This window comes from Dasypus novemcinctus, chromosome 8 (assembly GCF_030445035.2).
Source record: "Dasypus novemcinctus isolate mDasNov1 chromosome 8, mDasNov1.1.hap2, whole genome shotgun sequence".
NCBI lineage: Eukaryota > Metazoa > Chordata > Mammalia > Cingulata > Dasypodidae > Dasypus > Dasypus novemcinctus.
Genome location: NC_080680.1, coordinates 97,855,346 through 97,879,561, shown reverse-complemented (window position 1 = coordinate 97,879,561; position 24,216 = coordinate 97,855,346). Strand labels below are relative to the sequence as shown.

Genomic DNA, 24,216 nt, shown 5'->3' with positions numbered 1-24,216 from the left:
GAGCATACGCACTGTAAGGGCAGGGACTTGTCTTGCCATCATGTTCACTGCTGGGTTTTCCCAGTATCTCAAACAGTACCTGGCACCTGTTAGGTGCTCAATAGATATTTGAATAAATGTTCCATGAAAGCCTAAAAAGGTCAGACAGGCAACCTAAGCGTGTGAATTCCACCAGGTCTAGACAATAAGGAGTGGTGGGGCCTATGGTAATCTGGGGAATTCCTACCCAGTTCAGATTTTAAAAGGAAAAAAAAAAACCTTGCTCTAACAGCACTCCTCTGATTACAGAATTAGGCTCACAGGTCGTACATTCGATCCCCTTCTCTCCCATTGCCTGACTGTAATAAAACACTTATTTCCTTTTCTTCTCTAGGCTTCAGTTTTCTCATCAGTGAAGTATGAGGCCCTTCCACTCTCCTCTGCCCTGCCTGGGTCTGAGCCTGGGAATGCATCCATGAATAAGGCTCCTACAGAAATCAGATGGGGGTGCATCTGGGAAGGCTTCACGGAGGAGGTGATATGCCTGGGCCTTCACACACCCTCTTTCTTCCTCTGTGAATCTGGGGAGAGGGCCCAGAGACCTGGCATCTCAGTCTGTACAGGCCCTCCCCACCCCACCAAGCCCTCCCCAAAGAGGTGCCAAGCCTGCCGATGAGAAAACAGGGCACCAATTCTGGCACTGAAACTGAGAAAATCAACCCAATGGAGAGAGGAAACCTAACTTCCAGAGACAGAACCACACAGAACTGTCCTCCCAACCTGAGTCACAGCAGAGCCAGAATGCGAACCCAAGTACCTATGAAGATACTGGAGAACAGGCAGTCCTGTCTGGGCTCCCTGACTCCCTCCCACCCAACTTAGCCCCGGAAGCATTTCTTTCCCCATCCAGAGCCTGTAACTAGAGCTAGTTGGCAAAGAAAATAAAAATCTAAAAAGAAAAAAAAAAAAACTATACCAATAATACAACTATGATAAACAAAAAAGTTTAACCAAAGTGCCTTATAAATCCAAGCAAGCAGCATTCCATTGGAGGATGTCCCATTTTTTTTTGCTTCAAGCAAGTCCTTCTCCCTCTTTAGATCTCAAAGCCCCCATCCGGGCATTTCTGCTGAAGCAGAAAGTGCAGATTCTTTTGTTTACAGTGTGGGAAGACCCATGCAGGCTTGCTGGCTCTGAACAGTCTGTTCTCACTTCTGCAAACCTGGCTAATGAACGCCCAGTCTTCAGAGTTCAAATGCACCTGCTCGGCAGAGCCACTTCCACTGGAGCTAATCCCCCACCAAATCCCCACAACGCCCCCATGGTGGCCGGTCTCACGGGGCTGCAGTAGAGGGAGCCGTGCACGTGGGCAGCTTGCCCTTCACAGTGAGGTTCCCAGGGCAGCAGTGAGGTCTGGTTTACCTGGACATACCCAGTTCCCTGCCCAGGGCCTGACACAGAGGTGCTGAGGAATGGTGGATGGGTGGACAGACGGACAGTCACCCAAAAGGCTGTGGGTGGGAAGCCTGTAAGCTCTGGTGCCACCTGTGAGGGCCAAACCCCTGGCTACAGTTTCAGAGCTGAAAGCAAAGGGGAGGACAGAGGTGTTCCAGGGCAAGAAGTGGAGGGGAGGCCTTAGAGAAACTGTTTGATCTGAATTTTCTAGAGCAGGGTGAAAGAGGAGAGGGTTAAGGAAAAAGAAGAGAAGAGCCTCCTCTGTGCCAAGGGCCATGCGAGGCACGTGGGATCATCCAGTGGAGATGCCCGGCTGTTCTTGGATACTCAGATGTGGGCATCAGAAAGGTGGGAGTGGATGATGGGGGGGATGTGGGAGGCTGTGGAACGAAGAGGGGCCCCCCCAGGATAGCAGGCATCAGAAGCAGAGCGAGGTGCCGGATTGCAGTGGACCGAGGCACGAGCTCCAGGTGAAGGGAAGTCCGTCAGTGCAAGCGCTGCTCTCAGGAAGTTTGCCCGCGACGGGCTGGAGAGATGGTGTCAGCTACAGAGGTCCCGGAGGCAATGGGGAGCTCAAGAGACGAGACAGAGCCAAGGAGAGAAAGAGGTTGACGTTTCAGAAGAGGGAGAGGCCAGAGCTTGAAGGGCACCCTTGGGGAAGGCAGGCTCAGATGAAGGGATGTGTTCAAGTCAGAAAGAAGGTGCTTCTCCACTTGTACACCTGGGAAAGAGAAAGTGTGGGCTGGTGATAAATTTGGGGGTTGGGGGAATAGAGGAGACAGGAGGTTGAGCAGTTCCCATCTGAAGCAACTACGACGTGCAGGGCTCAGTGGGTGAGAGTGTGGGAGAGGTGGGAGAAGCAAGGGGCCGTGGTGGCCCTGACCATGAGGACGCTCGAGCCCCTCCCCACGTGGGGGAACCTGCATTTCACCCTGAAAGGGTCCCTGAATGCATTTGGTATAGGGAGTCACCCCATGTGCTTGTTAGAGGAATCACATGGACGCAGTGCAAGAGTGGGCTGAAGCAGGAAAATTCCCAGACAGACAGACCAGCCAGGAAGCTCCTGGCAAAGGTCCAGGAGAGAAGGTTACAACCTCGGCCAAGACAGTGATCATGAAGATAAGGAAAAACAGCACCGGTCTGAGAGAAATGAGGGCATCTTGGGACCTTAGGGTAAATGAAAGAACCTTTCAAAACTTTGCTTAAATGTTAACTTCTTGGGGGAAACCTCTACAACTTAAAATAACTTTCTAACTTTTTTTAGTCCACTTACTTATCGTTTCAATTTCTGCCTTCCTCTACCAGAATGTCAGCTGGATAGGCGGAGATCTTCGTACGTTTTGTCACCAATGTGAATGTGCCTGAAACAGCACCTGGCACTCAGATATGTGTTGACTGAAAAATGTGCCTATTAGTGTTTGGCATCTAAACGTTCAATAAATGTTAACATTTTTCAAACATATGGTAACAACAATAGCAATAATAGCAAGCAATGAGATGAAGGCGGAAGACACGCCTAAACCAGCGCCACTCAAAAGCGTGGCTGCCAACGACAGCATCAGCATCGCCGGGAAGCCACCCCAGCCCCGCTGAAGCAGAATCTGTGTGTGAACAAGGTTTCCAGATGACCCAGATGCTCTCCTCTGGGCTGAGGTTTACACAGCCCTGCTCTGGGCTGCCTCCTGGGTTTCGGGTTGAAGTGTGGGGGTGGATAGTGCTGCCAGTGACTGATAAACAGTTTAAGGGTTTGGGATTGCAAGAAGTTGGTGAATTGAGCTCTAGACATGGTGAGTTTGAGGAACTTGCTGGAGACACTCCAGCAAGCCATTGGAAATGGGCTCTAAGTTGCCAGGTGCAGATGGATGTGGAAGCTGAGGTAGACAAGAGCAGGCAGGTCTGATGAGGGCAAAGTGGAGCATCCTTAGCACCCTGATCTGACCACCACTGGCCCCAATTTCCTCTGGAAGAGGGAAGAAAGTTGCAGCGGCGTGCCTGGGCAGGGTTGTTACCGCTGGGGCTGGGTGAGGGTAGTGGGGTGCCACGCAGCTGTCTGGGAATCCCGAGGCGTGCCAGGGAGACAGAGGTACCGTGCAAACCCTGCGCGGCAAGGGCCTACGTCTGGAAATGGGAAACCCAAGTTCTCTTCTCAGGTCTGCCCCAATTCCAGTCAACTTCTTGTATAAACCCACCCCCCTCTGTCGGAGGAGAATTTGCACCCCATCTCTAGGTTCACAGTATCCCCGATGCCCAGCCACAGACTCGAAGGGAACCCCCTGCTTTCCTACAGGCATATGGTGGCGCTCTGGAGACCAGCACTGGGGGAGGTAGGTGGCCTTTGGGTGGAACAGACGAATTCTGGGTGGGGAGACAGGAGCCAACAGGTGTGCCCGATCCAAGGCTACTTCCATCAGGACTGCTGAAAGTCAAGTTTAAAGGAGCTTTCTCCCTCCCTCGGCCAAATTAGAGGCCCTGGAACAGCAAGGGGGAAGGTCACCTGGGGAGAAGTAACTTTTCCAGGCTGGACTCTGCCTGCTCCCTGTTCTCCCTCTTCACAGATGCCAGAGGCAGATGCTGTCTCCGCGGCCACCTTGGTCTCGCCCTGGCTGCCCCCCACCACTCCCTGCCGGCTCCGTGATGTCCCGCCCACAGCCGCCTTCCAGGTGACACATGAGGCTTTTATGCCAGAGGCAATTTGCCAACCCTGCTAGTGTTTCCCTGGCCCAGCCTCCTCCCAAAGGAGGTCACCCGTTTACAGCATTCATGCCAGGCAGCCTCTGCTTGAAGCCTCCTAGCAAAGGGGAGCTCACCACCACCCCCAGGCAGCCTGTTTCAATGGCTGGACTATTCTGCTTGTAAAACACATATTTCCAGGGTGGAGCCAAGCTATGCCTCCCAGCACATTATTAATAACAGCAAAATCTGCCATCCATTTATCTTCGTGCTTGCATGTAATCCTCACTACAATCAGTGACCGGCCTCCCCATTTCCCAGACTGGAAAACCGAGGCTCCGTGGCTAAGTGACACAGAGCTGGCACATCACACCTGGCTGTGTTAGCGTTGCCCTTCCTATGAACAGATCAGCTCCTCAGAGATGGAGTCCCTGAGCTTTTCCTCTCCAAGAAAAACGCCACCTTCCTTGGCACAACTCCAGCAGACCCTTGCCCGCCAGCACCTAGCCCACCGATTTCACGACCATTTCCTCCGCACTTGAGACGGTGCCTGGCTTTGGAGGCACAGAATGAGTCAGACCACTCCCTACATTTTGAAAGTGTGCTGGTAGGAACCTAGTACGCACACAAGTGCTACCTGCTACAAGGGGCCTTGGCTACAGCTGCCGCACTTCGCCGGCTGGGCTTGGCGCACGGTGGGTGCTCCAGGGCACCCACCAAATGGAAGCTGCCGCCCCTCTTCACGTTGGCTCCCCCACCTGGAACGATGAAAACCATCATCCTATTTTGCTCTTTGTGCTTTGCATATTCACAACAACCTTTCCTGGTGTAGGGAATTTTCTCCACTTTCAAGATATGAAAAGTGGGGCTGAGGGACGCCCCAGTGAAATCAGAGCGGCATTCAGCCTGCTTTCCCCAGGACAGTTCTGGTGAACACTGTCATGGATCGTTACCATGTCCATTATTTTAATGTCCCCTTTTCACTCCCAAATCTGTGCCTGTCTGGATAAATCATAAGCGAAACTGCCTCCGGAAAATAAAGGGGGTTCAATGAAGTCCTTTTCAAGATCCCTTTTGATTTGGACCTTCTAGGATTTGAGGCTTGTGAGTACTATGTACTGGTCCCCTCTCTGGCCCCTGGGTTCCTTCCAGTGGCTGCTCAGAGCTGGTGCAGGCCCAGTCGGTTGGGATGCACTTCTGCCCACCCAACCATGCCCTCGGCACCAGTGGCTAGAAGCTCCCAGCTCTCTGCACGTCCAACCCTCAGGCTCCTTCCACACTCAGAACTCCTTTCCAACCTCTCAAAATTGGCTACCTGCCTGATTCCCTAACTCAAAGATGGTAAACTCAAAGGAATTTGTCAGGAGGGCATTCAGAGTCTAAGAATTATTTTGTCTGGATTTCCGCCCCCTCTCCATTAGATTTTCTTGGGTCTCTTTTGATTTGAGCATAAAAGTTCTTCCAAGAATTAATCTCTTTAATGATGAAGTTCCAGGAACCCTAGTAAGAAGCTAAAACCATAAACTCAATTCAGGTCAACATGGAGGTGGCTTCTTCTCTAACTATTCTTGGAATGGCACAGGCCTGGGTTCAAATGCCGACTCCCCCACTTTCTTGCTGTGTGACCTTGGGTAAGTCACTTCACTTTCTCTGAGCTTCAGTTTACAGTAAAATAGGCATAATTCCTTACTCAAGCTGTTGAAAGGATGAGCAAGACCTCTGAAAGACTCCGTAATGCTGGTGCTTAGGAAAGGGTAATTTGCATTATTATCACTGGTGCCTACTGGACAAGTGCCTGAACCCTTTAAGCCTTGGGTCTCCGGTCTGTAAAATGAGAATAGTGTCTCTCAAATCATCACAAGCATAAATGAGATGGCTGCACATTATTTGTGCAGAAGTGCACTTTTCTGGAAAGAGGGTCCCTAACTTTCAATTGATCTTTAAATGGATCTGTTCAAGACCAGAGCTAGACCTTTTGAAGCTCAAAGCACTGAAAAGATTACAGTGCTGTCCCACCCACCAAAGCAATTCAAAATAAAAATATTGAACTAAAAAAAAAAATTCTAGGCTCTCTACCTAGAGGAAACCACATCAAATCTTGGTGCATATTTCTGTCCTTTTCTCCCAATTCTCAGCAAGCTCTGTTCTTTCCTTTCCCTCCCCCCCCCCCCCCCCCCCGCCACCACCATTTCTCAATAAATTCTTTTTTTAAAAAATTATAAAGTAAACAATTTATTAATTTCATTGTGTAATGTTCCACAGATGTTCGGGGCCCATAGAGGTAACACATCCCCTTTATTCTTCTACAGAAAAGATAGTGTCCAATCACACTGTATGGACTGCAAAAACTTCTGGACCTTCACTTCCAAAACCTCAGTTCAATCCTGACTAATTCCCTGGAATTAGGCCAGGTCCCACGGGGTAAGGGCGTCCCCCTACCAGACAGTCGCCAGCTGCAAGTTCGGGGGCCCAGGCTACCCACACTTCTGGCCATCTGGCTACCAGTTTAGGGGTTCCCATCATCCCCCGCAGGTTCGACAATTCTCTGGAACAACTCACACAACTCACTGAAATCTCCACACTTATCATCATAGTTTTAGTATAGTGAAAAGGATACAAAGAAGCAGGTGAAAGAAGAGAAGGTGAGGCCTGGGAGGGTCTCAAACACAAACTTCTTGACATGGAATCATAGTCCTTCAAGTGGCCCAAGTTTATATGGGGTTTCATTATGTAGGCCTATGATTGACGGGATCACTGCCCACTGTTGGACTCATTCTCCCGCCCCCTAATCACATGCTTGGTCCTTCTGGTGTAGCCAGGCCCCACCCCCCATCCTAGGGATGTAGCACCTCCATTGTCACCTCTTTAGCGAAAACCATTCAGGTGTGCCCCAGGGTCCATGATGAATAACAAAAGACACTCCTGGCCCGAGAAATTCCAAGGATGTGGTGGTTACCTCCCAGCAACCAGGGACAAAGGTCAGCCAAGTCCTTTACCGTATCACACACATTATACGCCTTGAATTTTTTCATCTACTGCATCTTAGAGATCTTTCCACGGAAGGGGTGGCTCACTATTTTTATTTTATTTTATTGTTTTAATAGTCACAGAGTATTCCTATTTGGCTGTACCATATTTATCTAGCCAGTCTCTATTATGTACATTTAGGTTGTTTCTCGACTTCTCCTATTATGAAAGAATACTGTCATGAATATCCTTACACATTTCATTGTATTCATGAGTGAAAATCAGTGTGGGATACATACTTTTAAGTAAAATTGTTGGGTTCAAAACATATGCACTTAAAATTTTGATTCGCCTATTTCCCTTCATAGAGGGTTTTAGCAGTCTATACTTTCATCAGCAACAGGGCTTTGACAATTCAATTAAAATAATAACAATAATAAATGAGATGGCATACATAAAGTGCTTGGCAGTAGGCCTAGTACCACAGCAAGTGCTCAATGAATGGTAATACTCAATTCCTAATAATTATTATTCCACCTCACAAGCCCTGGCACCACCTACTCTGTGTCCCCAAAGAGTCTACCACGTTTCATGTGCTTTTGTAGGGACCTAGGCAGTTCCCAGGGCATTTTCAAATCCACCTTCTGCTCCTGGAGCACCTTGTCTCAGGAGGAGTCTGAGACCAAGGAGCTAGGAGACTTGCCCAAGGTCACGCACGCAGCTGGGAGTGGAAGCTGTGTTTGGGTAGAGCCTAGACCTCAGGACACAGCTCCTCTCTACCATGTTCCCAATCTTTTGGGGCTGCTTCATTTTACAGATGAGAAAACTGAGGGCACCCAGGAAGGGGAATGACTGATCCAGGGTCACCAGGCAGTGAAATGAGGACGCTGGGGCTGATACCCACACATCCAACAGCTCTCTGGAATAGGGTGCCGCGTAACCAGGGCACAGGAAATAAGGGAGGTCAAAGGGGCTGGGAGACTGCAATAAATAGTCTTCTTCCTGAGTGTCCTTATCTGTGCCAGAGAAAACTCCAGAAAACTCTGCCAGAAATGGTCACATTGATACTGAGCAAAAGCAGCAATTTGCAGGCTAAGGCAACTGACCTCCTTTGCTGTGTAAGAAAAATAAACATTTTCTTTCTTTGAAACCCTGTTGTCTCAGGAATTGACTTTAAAGACACATCGGGGGAAGTGGATGTGGTTCAACCAGCTGGGCACCTGCTTACCACATGGAAGGTCCCAGGTTCAGGTCCCGGTGCCTCCTAAAGAAAACAAGCAAGTGCCACACTCCACCGCATTGTGGAGTGCCGCAACCCACCACAATGAGAGCTAGAAGCCAAACCCCACAGCCAAGAAGCAGATGCCACAAGCCGGCAGCCCAGGAAGCGGATGTGGCTCAGGCTGTTGGGCATTTGCCTCCCATGTGGGAGGTCCCAGGTTTGGTTCGCGGTGCCTCCTGAAGCCGATCAAACAATGAGCAGACAGACAAGAGAACCGTGGGCAGCAGGGAGGGGGTACATTTTAAAAAATAGGGTAAAATAAATAAATCTTTTTAAAAAAGACATTAAGCTGTGGTCAAGAACACCCTTTTGCTTGGTATCAGCATCCCGCTCCTTCCCTCCCAGCAATGCTCTTCAATGATTCTGCTTTTATTCTATAAGGGCCTAGAAACACCTTGGGGAGAAGGTGAGCATCATATGTGCTGAGGCGTTAAACTCAGAGAGAGCAGCTTTCACTCAAGCATAAGGACAAAATAACTCAGAAACGTAGTAAAATCACTTAAATATGAACTCCACCACAAACTCTCACAATTTCTGCAAAATGCGGTCTGGAGCCCTGATTCTATCTCACTCTCACTACTTTCCCCAGATGGCCCGCTAAGCAGCCTAGAGGTCTTAACGGGTATCATCTGCCCTCTTCGTGTCTACTTCCTCCTTGGCTTGAGTTTCACCTCTAATTCGCCAGAGATGTTTACACCTGTGCACGCAGTCCTTTCTGTTCCTCTGCCAGCTACTAGGGGCTGAAAGGTTGCTCTTGGAGCTTTCCTCCCTGGGTCTCCTCGTGCTCGCAGTGGAAAGGCCACGGGCCTGCTCTGTGTGCCCCAGGCCAGCTACCTCCGCTCCCTGGGTTGATATTAGAATGCTAGATACAAAAGGGACTATCTCACATGGGGTAACTCATTGATGCTGTTCTACCAAGTATCACCAGCTTTCCACCTTCAAGGGAGGTCTTCACTTCCTGACCCCCTTGTCATTGGGTAGAGCCCTGTGAAAAGTTCTGACCAATATGATGAGAGCAGACCCAAGCATTTAATTGCCAGGGCAATACCTTCTAGGCGCTCTCTCTGTGTCTCGCTCTGCGATGGAGTACATTTAAGAAGGTGACTGCTTCATTGGCCTGGCTCCTGGAGTGAGGAACTCAGGCCCTAGCTGACCCAAGATGGTCATGTTAATTTGTGGAATTAGCCCCTAAGATTTAGGAGTTGTTACTGCACTGTAATGTACCCCATCCTGACTAATACACTGACTCACAGAGCCTCTCTGAGGACTGAATAAGAGCCTTTGTGTGCAGGTGCCTAGCCCAAGGCCCAAAACAGAGTAGGATATTCTCTAGAAGTTAGTCTACCCTCTTCCCTATAAAACCATTACCTTCCTGTACAGTGAGAGTCCTGAGCCCCTTAAGAAAAGTGATACGGAGGCAAGAACATTTTTCCAGTGTCCTGTGGAAATTTTCGCCTCCTAATGTCCCCAAAGATGGGTCAACAATCAGCTAACTTTAAAAGGAGTTTAAATTTTTTTTATAGAACTGAAAAGGAAGTCAGAGTGTCCTTCCCTGTGGCCTCCTTTCTTATGAAATGTGAAGCTAGATCATCTGGTAAGAGCAAGCGGGGCTAGCAACCTGAGAGACCCTCGTTAGAAGCAGATGCCCTGAGCCCTGGGAGAGGAAACCAACCAGGGATGAGGACACAGGGCGCCAAGCAGCACTGCAACTCTACTGGGCGTATAACGGAGCCTGCCTCAGAAACCCACGCGCCAGCCATCTCTAACGGGCAGAGGGGGCTCGTGGCTTCAGCTGCACCGAGGGCCTGACTGGTCAGGTGGGCGGGCCAGAAAGACAAGGAGGGTCAAAGCAGTGGTGGAAGTGTGAATGATCTAACTGGCTGATCACAGGAGGGAAAGTAAAGGAGGTTCTGTTATTATCTTAAGAAGTCAGTGCTTTCCCAAATTTTAAAATAATCTTTATTTACTTAGATAGATAGATAGAAAGATCTCCAGTGCATTGGCCAAGCATCTCCTGTTGATCAAAAATTGTGATAACCAGAGAGCCTAGTAGCAGCCACCCCTGGATATAATGCACCCTTGGACTGAGCATCCTTGAAGGCAGAGACTGACAAACACCCTCCACTAGACCCTCTTTATCAGCAATCTGTGCACTGGCTCAACCTAAGGACCACTCTTGTAATATCTCAAACTGTATACACTGGACTTTTGTAAAGTAAATTACAAGCATCAAAACAGGTGCATTGAATCACAAACCAGGCAGTTTTCTGGGTTCCAGGAAGCTCCTGGGTTGGGAACCAGTTAATGAAGGACCAAGAGATGAGGTAGCCAGTGCAGAGAGCTGAGCCTCAGGATCCAGGCAGTGCCCTGATAAGGTGTATGACTTCCACAAGCCTTGGTTTCCTTATCTTCCAAGGATGGGGCGCATACTAGGTCCCATTCCAGCCAATACACAATTACAAAGCCCTTAGAGTGTGTCTGGCACTGTAGGGAATGCAGAGATCTCTCCCCTTAAGAAGCTTACAGTCTAGTGGGGGAGCTAGACCTGGAAACAGTTGACTATTACACAAAACAAAAAGAAAGAAACGTGAAGAGGAGGTAGAAGTTCCATGCAGGAGTAAGCCATCCTGCATGGGAGTATGCAGGCAGGCTTCAAAGAGGAAGCATCTATCTTTGAACTGGCCTGAAATGGAATCCCATTGGTGGGGAAGGACATTCTGGGGTCAAAGGACAAGTACCGAGCAAATGCAGTGGTTGGATTGGTGAGCACAGAGCCACAGTGGGGAGTCGTGGTGTCCAGTCAGGTCTTACTCACACCTACTGCTTTGGGTTCCGGAAGGAAAAGTCCTGGAAGCTTGTATTTTGAACAAGCTCCCCAAGTGATTCCTAGACATGGTGCTATGTGTTTAAAAAAATGAATGAATGAATGAATTTGACCTCGAGCAAATCCCTTCCTCTCTCAAAGTCCTTTCTTGAAACTGTGCTCCACAGAACCTCAGAATCCTCCAGAGGTCCCTCAGCAACTGCAGAGAGGAGATGGGAGACCCCAAAGACAGGACACTAAGCCCCCAACCAACTCATCATCAGATCAGCTCTCCTTTTAGCTGGGTCCTATTGTATGTTGTGCGTCCATCTGCTATTTTATTTGACTGAAACTGCATTGGATGATTCCCAAGAATCCTCAAGGAGAAATTTAAAATTTTGATGGCAGCAACCTATCTTCCTTGGGGATTTCTCAAACAAGTATGTGCAGAACATAAGAAGTTATTTATTTTATCATTATTTAAAAATAATTTGCTGTGGTCTAACAATTAATAAATGGAGGGTGGAGTGATATAGTAAGGCATAGGAATATTATGCAATCTTTTTTTAAAAAAATATTAGAATTCCTTGTTAAAGTATACTTTTTTTTTTAAGATTTATTTTATTTATTTCTCTCCCCTTTCACCCCACTGTCTGCTGTCAGTGCCCATTCACTGTGTGTTCTTCTGTGTCTGCTTGCATGCCTGCCATGCAATATGAGGAAACTGTGTCCCTTTTTTGTTGTTGCATCATCTTGCTGCGTCAGCCCTCCATGTGTGCAGTGCCACTCCTGGGCGGGCAGTGCTGTTTTTTTTTTTCTCACACGGGGCGGCACTCCTTGCGGGGTTCACTCCTTGTGCATGGGGCACCCTTACATGGGGGACACCCCTGCATGGCACAGCACTCCTTGGGCGTGGCAGCACTGCATGTGGGCCAGCTCACCACACGGGTCAGGAGGCCCTGGGTATAGAACCCTGGACCCTCCATATGATAGGCAGACACTCTATCAATAGAGCCACAACCGCTTCCCTATGCAATATTAAAAAACAATGTCTGTGAAGAATAATCAATAAAACTGAAAATTAAATAAAGATACAAAATTGCACATTGGCTATGATCTCAATTATGTAATTTTACACATCTGAACTAGATTCATGTGGTAATGGTGGTATCCTCCATGCAAAGGGCTCATGGGAGAGTGATCATGTTATCCTTTCTCCTTCTCTGAATTTCTCGAATGTTCCACAATAAAAATATATTACTTTTATAACCAGACACAATGCCAACTAAAGTATGTACCACGCTGCTCAACTGAAATAAATGACAGGTAGAGGGGCCCACGTTCTAAGGCTAGTTGTTTTCATAGACACTTAAATAAATGTCACATAAAAACGGGACCAAAATAAATCCTCTAAGGAGCCTCCTAGGAAGCCTTCTGGCTTGGAAAAACTCAAACACAAACTGAAGAAAGAAAAAGAACTACAGGAAAATGGGAACAGCCCAAGTTTTTTCAGGACATTAACTCACTGCTGCTGGGAATTTCTGTCTTGTCTGCTTCTGGAAAACATTCCATATAGAATCCAATTCAGAATCTAGCAGCAGTCCACTATTTGTATTCATTGCAAATCCATTTCCTCCAACACCTCCCACCCCAGATAGATGTGGAACAAATATTTAAAGAACATTGGATTAAAAGGCTGCCAGCGTGTCTGGCTGCCAGGGTGCCCTCCATCCAAGGTCGCATGGTCCAGCTTTTCTGGCTCCTGGTTCCTCTGACCAGGGCTGGCTCAAGGGCAGACTGCTGTAAGGTGGCCTCCAGGTGGGTTTGAGGAGGCTAGGATTCCTCTAGAATGGCCCCTGCTGACTATGTGATTCCAGGCAGCATTCTTCATAGCTTTAGTTCCTACCTAACTAATGGGAAGGACACCCACATTTTGGGCTGCTATGAAGATTAAATGGATGGCGGACTTGGCCCAGTGGTTAGGGCATCCATCTACCACATGGGAAGTCCACGGTTCAAACCCCAGGCCTCCTTGACCCATGTGGAGCGGGCTCATGCGCAGTGCTGATGCGCGCAAGGAGTCCCGTGCCACGCAGGGGTGTCCCCCGCGTAGGGGAGCCCCACGCGCAAGGAGTGCGCCCAGCACAAAAGAAAGTGCAGCCTGCCCAGGAATGGTGCCACACACATGGAGAACTGACACAACAAGATGACGCAACAAAAAGAAATGGCAGATCCCCATGCTGTTGACAACAACAGAAGCAGACAAAGAAGACGCAGCAAATAGACACAGAGAACAGACAACCGGGGTGGGGAGGGGGGGAAGGGGAGAGAAATAAATAAATAAATCTTAAAAAAAAATTTTAATGGTGCTGCATGTGTCACGTGTCTAGGGTTGTGTCTGACACATAGCAGGTGCTCAAAGTTTTTCTCATTTATTTCCTGAAAGTTCACTGTTCAAGGTTCATTCCTTTGAACTATAAGGGGTGGTGTGGCATGGTAATGGGTCGAAAGGTGACTCCCAAAAAGATATGACCAAGTCCAAACCCCCGGAACCTGTGACCTTATTTGAGAAAAAGGTCTCTGCGGATGTAATTAAGGATCCAGGATGAGATCCTCTTGGATTATCCAAGTGGGCCCTCAACCCAGGGACAGACATCCTTACAAGAGAAGGCTCAGAGAAGGTGACATGAAGATGGGGACAGGGATGGCAGCCGTGAGTCCACAGACCTGGAGTGCCAAGCTCTGCAGGCAGCCACGGGAGCTGGGACAGCCAACCCTGCTAACACCCTGACTCCAGGCTTCTGGCCCCCAGAACTGTGATGGAATAAATTTCTGTGGTTTCAAGCCACCTAGTTCATATAGGTTGCTAGGGTAGCCCTAGGCAACTAAAACAAGGGGGACCCTGGGGTGGGGGCAAGGACCCCCTGGCCCAGGGCTCAAGGATGGGCCCGAGGACCAAGGAAAGGGAGAGGGCCTAGGACAGGGAACCCAGCAGCCTGCTGGCCCCGCCCCAGCTGTGGCTGCCACATTCACCAGCCCATTCACAAGGCCCGTCCTTGAGAAGTTGTGAGAGACCAGCCCGGCAGACCGTTGGGCTGCATTTCACAGACAAAGAAACGGACTCAGCAAGGTTAACTGGCTTAAGGTCACACAGGAACGAGACCATTTCAGGGTTTTCTAGAACTTCCTGGAGGAGATGGTGCCAGGAATTCCAGTTCTCCCACTAACTCTTTGGTCTAGGTAGTTGTTAACATTCTGCCTCTTTCCAAAAAGGGGTGGCAGGGGGCTGAAGAAGGTTCTTTGAAACACTAACCTAAATAGGTTTCCCGTCTCTGGGCTCCAGTTTTCTCACCTACAAAATGAGCAGACAATGATGGACCTACACTTCCTGCCTCAAGACCTTTGCACAAGATTTGCCCTCTGCCCAGGACTCTCTTTCCCCACCTCCTCTCCCATTTCGGGTTTCAGGTAAAATGCCACACCGTAGGAAAGTCTTCACTGTGTTATTCTCCTTCACGGTGCCCTGTTCTTTTCCTTTAGAGCTCTGGACGCTACTCAGAGACGTACATGTGGTTATTGGGTTAGTAAATGTCGCCCAGGAGATTACAAACCCCTCATTAATCAGCATCTGGCAGGGGCAAGGCATTCAGTGGTATTTGTTTTATCTCTCTCTCTCTCTTTTTTTAAATTTTTATCATAGCAACAAATATACAACTTAATATATTTGTTGTATCTTGATTGGAAAACAGTGGGTTCCTCTCAGGGCTCTGAAGCGGCCAGCTCTAAGATTCCAAGATCTCAAGAAAGTACCTTTCTCCCACTTCCTGCACTCCCTCTCCCACCCCCACCCCATTTCTCAACTTCTCATCGACAGGGCCTGGGCAGTTGGACTGGATGACCTCTTAGATTTCTAACAGTTCAAAAACAAAACAAGGGAAGCAGAGGTGGCTCAAGCAGTTGGGTACCTGCCTATCACATGGGAGGTCCCAGGTTCGTTTCCCAGTGCCTCCTAAAGAAGATGAGCCAGACACTGAGCTGACACGAAGGGCTGGCACAGTGAACTGAAGCAACAAGATGATACAATGAAATGATGCAATGAAGAAACACAAGGAGGAAACACAATGAGACACAACAAGCAAGGTGCGGAGGTGGCTCAAGAGATTAGACACCTCTCCCCAACATGGGAAATCCCAGGTTTGGTTCCTGGTGCCTCCTAAAAAGGAGATGAGCAGACACAGAGAGCAGTGAGCACAAACAAATGAGGAGGGGGAGAAATAAATAAATAAAATAAACCTTTAAAAAAAAAAGACAAAACAAAAAGCATTTGGTGTGATGTGTGAATGAGGGCTTAGTCTTACCTTCTCTGGACCTCAGTTTCCCCATTCAGAAAATGAGGGACTAAGGCACAATCTTCTAGGTCCCCTCCACCTCCAAAAATGGTGATTCCAGTAAGGAAGGCTCCTCCTTCCCCTTGCCCTTCACCTAAAGCTCTATTTCTGACCAGGCACACACACAAACAGGAAACGTGACATCCAGAAGCGGATGTGCAGCTTGTTTCTCTGCGGCATGGGTAGACTGGGGTGGGGGGAGCAAAGAGTTTCTGAACTTCCCAGCCCAAGTCAGGACTGCATGCCCCAAGACCCTCCCCAGGCAGTGTGGGAGGAGGGAGCTGTTCGTGTCTGGCTGGACCTCCCTCCTGCCCCCCTCTGGCCCATTCACAGGATGTCCCACAGCATAGAACTAGCACCCCGGAAGGTTAAGTTGTGACTGTTGGGCTGGTGCTTGACTCAACGGTGGTAGATTCCGGGTCAGAGTGGACGGTGCAGGGGAGACAGCACTGAGATGGTGTCGAAACCAGTCCAGGCCCGGCGTGACCTTGGGGAAGCCCCCGTGCTTCCTGGGGCCAGGGTTCCCCATCTGTTGAGTGAGGAGGGGCTGGACCTGGGGACCTCCCAGCTCCCTGCCTGCCCTCACGCCTCTTTCAGTACCGTGTGGTGGCGAGTGGCACGGGATGCGGATTGTCTGCCTGAGCCACTGGGAAATTTCTTAATCTTTCAGTACCTCAGTTTCCTCATTTGCAAAACCGGAACAAGAACAATCCCTACTTCACAATGTCCACAGTGATGGTTGAACTGTGCTCCCCAGAATAATAAAATATGTTTAAGTCCTACCCCTTCAGTACCGCACAGTATGAACTTATTTGGAAACAAGGTCATTGCCGATGGGGTTAGGCAAGTTAAAACGAGGTCCTCCTGCAGTAGGATGGGCCCTTCATCCAACGGCACCAGTGTCCTTAGAAGAAGGGGAACCCTGACTCAGAGGAGAAAGCACCACCGGCGGCCAGTAAGCCACTGCCAGAAGCCACTGCAGGGTCCTGGCCCAGGACCAAGAGATTCTGCGCCACCTGGCTTGTGGCACTTTGTTGGGCAACCCTGGGGAACTAAGACCCTTGGCACATGGGGTTTCCAGGTGGTTCGATGGCAGGGCTCCCGTGAAGCACCCAGGACAGTATCTGGGTTGGGCAAATGCCCAGTAAGGGTGAGCTCTTCTTGTTTTATTATTACTTCATATCCCGGATCACTTCCTTTCCGCAGGGGAGCCCCAGGCACACACGAGGCCCCGCAGACCATGCCCAAGCCTTGTCACCAGAGAGAGCCAATCTGAAGGTCAGTTTGGGCCAGGCCGGCAGGGAAAGAAAACTGCAGGGGAAGGCAGAACCTACTACGATGCTACCGGGTACAGAAGGAGTCGGGGACTGGCTGTTGCCTGGAGGGCCGGGCAAGAGAAGGCCTCCAGCAGCACCTCGATTCGGTGCCGAGCGGGGCTCCCTGGCCCATCTTTGGGAAGGGGCAGTGAGGATGCAGCAGAAGATGCTGGTTCTGGCTGCGTCTCTGCCTCCGAGCCTCAGAGTAACAGAGGAGGCTGGCCTCGGTCCTCTCCGCTCCAGGAGGAAGGGGGAACGGATGACTCAGCCTGGGGTTGTGGGAGGTGTGGGCAGCACAGCCTTCCTCCTGGAGACCGCAGAACCCCGGCCCGCCGCAGCCGTCGCTTTTCTAAGGTGGCAGCACCGAGTGAGGCTCCCACCGTTCTGGGCCTCGGTTTTCTCATCTGCCAAGAGAGCATTCGCAAATAACCGGCTGGGGCAAGCGGCTGCGAGAATCAGAGGCGCGGCAGCTGGAGGCGGGGAAGTGTCTCTCAGGACGGCGACTCTGTTTGCTCCTCCACAAGGAGGCACAGGCTTTGAGATGAAGTCATTGCTGAAAGTATCAGGCCACGAAGGATTAGGAAGTGAAAAAAAGCGGGCGGTGGGGTGCTGCTGTCCTAAGGTGTGACACACTTTAAGGCAGGCTCCCTTATGCTGCCGCTGGGGGCTGCCCCATGTGGCTCCCCTGGTCTCCGAGTCAAGATGGATTTGTGGGTCCCCATCTCGTTGGAACAGCTCACCTGGGCAGGCTTCCCTGCAGCATTTCACCAAGCTGCAAACGCAACGGGCTTCACAGTATGTCCTGCCACTCAAGAGAATGAGTGTCCTTCCATCTGGGGAGCGAAGCACTCTCTAGCAGCACAGCCCAGAGGCCCAGGCTGGCCCCTGTCAGGGATGCTCGAGAGAAGCCACTTTGAACTCAGTGTCGAAAAACTGTCCCCAGAGGAAAACAATAAAACAGACATGCGAGCTCCCACCTTCGAGGATGCTCACCTGAGAATCTCTGCTTGAGTGAGTGGGGTGGTGCAAAGGGATGTCTTTACCAGGTAGAGAGACTTTTTATAGCTGAAGGGATGTGAGGTCAAACCCTTTTCTTTTGCAGATGAAGAAACAGAGGTTCAAGGAAAAGGATGGCAGAGGCAGGATGTGAACCCCATAAAGTTCCTTGCCCCACATGTGTGCGTCAATCCATCCGTGTTTACCGAGGGCCCGCTACCTGCAGGCCACCTCTCTTCTAAGCCCTGCGCATTCGACGGTCACCAAGTAGACGCGGTCTGTGTGCTCATGGAACTCCCCTTCTAGTGAGCAAAGAAATGAAGGACCTAACTTCAGGTGGTGAAGAGGGCTGTAAAGCAAATAAAAGATACTGACACCTTAGAGAGTGACTCAGGGAGGGGAGGCTCTGTTCTGGGGGGTGGGCCTTTTGCACTGGCCTCTCTCTGGGGCCCCCAAGACTCCCCCCACATAAACACACACACAGTCAGTAGCATGCTGGACTTGGCTCATTCTAGGCTCATGAGAACCAACTGTTAAATTTTCAGGAATTTGGCAAGCCAGCCACTATTAAAAATGAAATTATATACGCTTACAATTAAGTAGGTTACATTGAGAACAAAGGTAATAACCAACTCCATTTTATACCCTGGAGGTTGTTAACATTCTATTACATCTAAACAAAGCGGAAAATACTATAGAATACAGTATACTATAGAGCACCCACTCCCAGCTCAAGTGGTAGTTTGAAATTGGCCGCAGTGGAAATATTTACACTACAGAAACTAGCAAATAACCACATACAAGGCTTTGGTTTTACAAAGAGCCGTCTGGCTACTGCCCTGCGCTCTACCCCCGGCATCCCGTGGCTGTGGGAGTCTGCAGTCTTCAGCTGGGAGGATGTGGTGGTCAGCCCACCTCTCCTGGTAAAGCGGGGGTGACTGCGCCAGTCAAGTGTGATGTGAACTTTAGTCTTTCTTTTCTAAAGCTACCACGGTGAGGAAGCAAGCTCTCTGTCTATTCCTGCAAAAGAACTTTTTTCTTCAGCAACATTTATCACGGGGCTGTGAAATGATCATTCATTCATTCCTTGTTCCTTTATTTATTGTTGGTAAATTTAATCCTATTTCAAATGTCCTTGGGCAGTAAAAATTTAAAGGAACCCTGCAGAGAATCTCTTTGTATAAGTGCACTGGGTCCTTTGAATTCCTCTAGATTTTCATGTTGGATTTCTTTCATTGGAAGGTGTAATTGTTCTGATAACAGCTGAGCGAAGTTACTATTACTTCTACTAATAATAGTGATAACAGCAGCTGCCATTCAGCACCATATGGCAGACACTAGACACATGTTCAAAATACACACCAACCCAGTTTATACACAGGGATGCTGAGGTTCAGAGCGCGGGGAAGGAGAGGCAGAGCTACTTCTGTCACAAACAAAGGCTGCCCTCTGAACGTTTCTCAGAAGCCTGGTGGCTCGCTAGACGTGCAGGGTTCTGTGGCACTGGTGGACTTTGTGGCCGCCCAGGTGGTGTCAGGAGTGACATCACAAGATGGTGGAGTAAGATGCTCCAGGTTCCACCCCTCCCCTTGAATCTTTAACCAACAAGCGAAACCCGGCAGAAACTTCTCTCTCAGAGCTCCAGAAAACAGTGTGAGGGTCGCGACAACAGTGCAAGCACCTAATCAAGAAAGAGGCAACTTAAAAACAGTAGGGAAACCATGTGGGGCCTTTGCTGGCTCTTCCCCCAACCTTCCCCCCACTCGGTGCACAGCTGGCCTGTGCGCCCAGTGTCGGTACCTGGTCCCAGTTCCAGAGGGAGCAGAGTAACTCTTATCCGCACGCTGGGGACCACGTGTGTCTCTACAAATCCGTCTGGTGTTAGCCTGAAGGAACAAACCAGGTCACTTGCCTCTGGCTCACCATCCCAGAATTTGCCCTGAAATGGAAGTGGCTAACAGGGCAGTTAAAGCAGTGTGAGAAAAAAAATTAAGTAGCAGCTACCTGGGACTAAGGACCGCTGGCTCTAAGACACACAATAGAGTGCCCAAGACCAGAAGGAAGTTCTGTTTCCCAGAAGAAGACGGGCATTTGAATCCCGATAAACACGCGAATTCCTAAGGCCACATGCATGCCCAGGTCAAGACACTAGTTCAGAAAAGGTCGAAGAAGACCCTGTGCTTTCACCTCAGGCCGTTCTCTCGGCTAATTGTTAGGCTGGCTAAACTCTGAAGGAGAGCACTTACATAAGCCAATCTGTGAAAACTGAGAAAGGTGTTTTCTTTTTTTTCTTTTCCTGTTTTCTCTCTCTCTCTTTCTCTCCCCCTTACCAACATCTTTTTGTTAGCGCCTGGCATTCAGGGAAATCTCTGTCATGACACCAACAGTATACAAGATGAAGGAACAGACACTACAGTGACTTCATTTCAGAGTTAACACATTAAAATATTAAAATACTCAGTGTGCAACGAAAGATTAGAAGGCATATAAAGAAACAGGAAATAATGCCCCATTCATCAACAAGAAACATCAGTAACCATCAAGGAGGAAAAGATCCCAGCCAGCAACAGAAATTAAAAATTTCCTAGCGGGGTTCAATGGCAGACTGGAGCTGGCAGCTCCAGCGAACTTGAAGATAAGACAATTGAAATTATTTAGTCTCAAAGATAAAAGAATGAAGAAATGTGAAGGAAGCATAAGACACCTGTGAGACACCATCAGACGTACCAATATATTGTGGCAGTCCCAGAAGGAGGGAAAAAACAGAGGGCTGAAGGAATATTCAAAGAAACAATGGCTGAAAAAGTCCAAATTTAACAAAAGACATGAATTTACATATCCAAACAGGATAAACTAAGGAGATCCACACTGAGAAACATTATAATTAAACTTTTGAATGCCAGAGAAAATCCTGAAAACTGCAAGAGAGAAGCAACAGGTCACGGACACGAGAGCTTCAATAAGATTTACTACAGATTTCTCATTGAAAACCACAGAGGCAAGAAAGCAGTGGGATAATAAATTTAAAACACTGAAAGAAAGAAAAATGCCAACCAAGAATTACATGGCAAAACAGTCTTTCAAAACTGAGGGAGGGATTAAGACATTCCTAGATAAACAAAAGCTCAGGGAGTTCATCACCACTAGACTGAATGCATAAGAAAGGCTAAAGGGAGTTCTGCATGTTGAAAGGAAAGGAGACTAGACAGTAGAAGGAAGCCACGTGAAGCAGTAGAGAGACCAGTAAAGGTAACTACACGGGTAGACATAAATACCTGTACTATTGTACTTTTTCTTTGTAACTCCAGCTAACTGTCAGGAATCCCCTCCTATCAGGAGTGTAAAATGGGCCAGTTCCTCCCCTGGCCTATCCATCCACAGCTGGAATGCAGAGGTTTCACTTAGGCTGGCCAGTTTGTGGCTTTCCATCCTAAACGGAGCAGAACGAAGGCTTGGCTGCAGGAGAAATGTTACTCGCAGCAGCCCTGGTGGCATCAAGAGCTGGAATGAGTGCTGGTACAAGCCCCTGACTGAGTTATCATCCAGCCTGTCCTGATTCAAGCCCATTTTCCCAGCTTAGTTTTCCAGGCTTCCCAGGAATGCTGTGAGCAATGACAAATCCTTCCAACGTGTGCCTTTTCTGCCTCAGTGAGCCAGAATTTCCCTCTATTGCTTACACCCATTATCTCTGACTGGAATACCTTCTCATGTGCTGCTAAATACATCGACCCCAAGCATATACCGAGCACCTCCCAAGGAGAATTTTCATGCCAGGAATTTCCATGAACTCTTCAACACTCAGTTAAATTTGCACATAGAGGGAAGCGGATTTGGTTCAACTGATAGAGCGTCCTACTACGTGGGAGGTCCAGTGTTCAAACCCAGGGCCTCCTGACCCTTGGGGCAAGCTGGCCCACACACAGCGCTGATGCGCACAAGGAGTGCCGTGCCACACAGGGGTGTCCCCAGCATAGGAGAGCCCCACGCGCAAGGAGTGCACCCCCTAAGGAGAGCTGCCCCATGCGAGAAAATCACAGCCTGCTCAGGAGTGGTGCCGCACACACGGAGAGCTGACGCAGCAAGATGACACAACAAAAAGAGACACAGATTCCCGGTGCCACTGACAAGAATACAAGCAGACACAGAAGAACACACAGGGAATGGACAGAGAGAGCAGAAAACTGGGGGGGTGGAGGGGTGGGGGGTGGAGAGAAATAAATAAAAAACAAATCTTTAAAAAAATTTGCACATAGAAATATCAATTCTCCCTTCCTTTGCACAGCTCTATTATATATAAAAATAAAGCTTGCTACACACAATACCATTCTATAAGACAGCCACAGATTTAGTCAACCTTGAGCAAATCCAGACCCAGCCCCTGCTCTTGGGAAACCATCTCCTCCTTAACAGAAACGTGGCCTCTGATTTTGAAAAGTGTCTTGGCTTTCCCCACAGATGCCAGTCAAGCTTCTCTGGGGACAGCTGGCCTGCCACTTGAGGACTTGCAGTATCCCTGAAAAGGGAGAAAGACAGGCAGCTGGTGTTCTGCACGCAGATAATCGAGGGCTGCCAACCCCAGCGTCACCCTCTGGGCAGCCGGCTCCTTATCCCCCAAGCCAAAAAGTCTGCTCCCTCCTCTGTGCCCTTCTAGGCACGAGGGCCCTCTGGATTCCAGCACAGCCTGGGGGGACAGCAGGACGACTGGTTCTCACGGCCTTGTCCCTCTGCCTGGAACACTCTTCCCTCTTCACCTCTATCCCCCTTGGGGCTGAGTTTAAAGATCACCTCCTCAAGGACGCCTTCCCTGGACACTTCCCCAGAGGCCAGGCCCCTGTAACCCTACATCCTGCACCTCTCCTTCATGATTCTCACTGTGCAACTAGTTGTTTAATGACTGTCTCCTGAGCTAATGTGTAGCCTCCACATAGGCAGGGACAATGTCTGTCTTGTTCACTGTGACAGCTCAGGTAGCTCCACACAGCACATAGTAGGTGCTCAATAAATCATGGACGAATAAATGAGTGAATGAACAAATGAATATATAAAACTCTGGTGACTCAGTGATTGGTGAATGTATGGGGGGTTCAAAGCACGAGCGTCTGGAACAGGTTCAGCTTCCAGAATTGTATTTCCCAACATACAGAATTGTATGCCCAAACTGGCAAGAGGAGGCCCAAAGCTTGTGATCCCTCTAAGAGCAACAGCGGAACTGCTTGTCTCTTGTCGGTTTTTGGTTTGGGAATCTATCTCCTGTGGATTTGGACGTCTTTTCTGCATTTTGCTTAATGGCAGGTATTGCTCAGGGTTTAGAAAGAGATATGCTAGTCAGAACCTTGTGCTTTTTTGCTGACAGGGAAACTGAGGTTCAACAGCTACCACAGCTGGCAGCACCTGCACCAAGTGGGACCAGACTGCCTCACCTCCAGCTCAGAGCTTGTTTCAGTGCCCCATTCCTAAGGAGAGGAGGGTCCAGGGCACGTAGAACAAGGCTTCTGAAGACAACCACCCCCAGATCAGGATGGAATTTAAAACTCTATTTGGAACGAATCACACGACCTGGACTCTGTCTCCCCAGCCTCTCCCGACTGCTGTTCTTCACTGTCTCTGGGTGATTTCAGCCTGAGCAATACCAGGCAGGGACCGCCTCCTGTGCTGGGCATGGATCTGCACCCCAGCAAAGGCTGCCACAGCTGCCCCCTGCACCCCTCCACCTTCTGAACCACCTTCATTTCCCTTCCTACACCCCACCGGGGTCTCCAAGTCACACTAGGTTTGGAGTCAGGACCCAAGTTTCATGCCCCAGTTCTGTTACTTAATTCTTGAGAGACTTTGACCAGGTCATTAAACCCCAAGCCTCAGTTTCCCCATGTATAAAGTGAGGGAAATAATTCCTACTCTGCTGACCTCACAGAGTTTTCCCCACCAATGTAAAAAATTCTAACAATAATAATTATTCCATTTCCCACACAGTCTTTCTCTTGGCCCATGGTCAGCAGACCTCTTCCAGCCCCCTTTCTCTCTATGCACCTGCTCTGCACCATTCAACCCTCTCAACCACATCCTCCTACAAAGTCTCTCCCCCTTTGGCTTCCTAGACCTGGTTCTCCCTGGGCTCTCCTCCTCTGTCTGGGGCCACTCATTCCCCAAGTAAGGCCCCAACCCAAGTGATAGCTCCATGCTTTTTCCTTCCATTCAATCTGCCAACCACATGTGGCTTCAAGAACCACAGGAAACACTGCTGATCCCCAAACTTCCTTTTAAATCTTGTGGGGGGTTCCCCAGTACATAGAAATGTGAGCACAGCACACCGGCGCTCCACCATGCTTCCGCGGCTGCCTCTCCTTTATTAGGCTGCCTTTG

General features: G+C 49.2%; 1 protein-coding gene across 4 annotated transcripts in view; it reads right to left on the bottom strand.

The window, feature by feature from the left end:
• GGTA1 (glycoprotein alpha-galactosyltransferase 1 (inactive)) overlaps positions 1 to 24,216 on the bottom strand; it is a 74,090-nt gene that overhangs the window by 34,836 nt on the left and 15,038 nt on the right. Inside the window, exon 1 of one of the 4 annotated variants that reach the window (XM_058302457.2) lies at positions 15,515 to 15,592. The exons of the other annotated variants lie outside the window; for them this stretch is intronic. The gene's annotated coding sequence lies outside the window, so the exon portion shown is untranslated. Of the gene's footprint in view, positions 1 to 15,514; positions 15,593 to 24,216 lie in introns of those variants that run through there. 4 annotated transcript variants of the gene reach the window in all.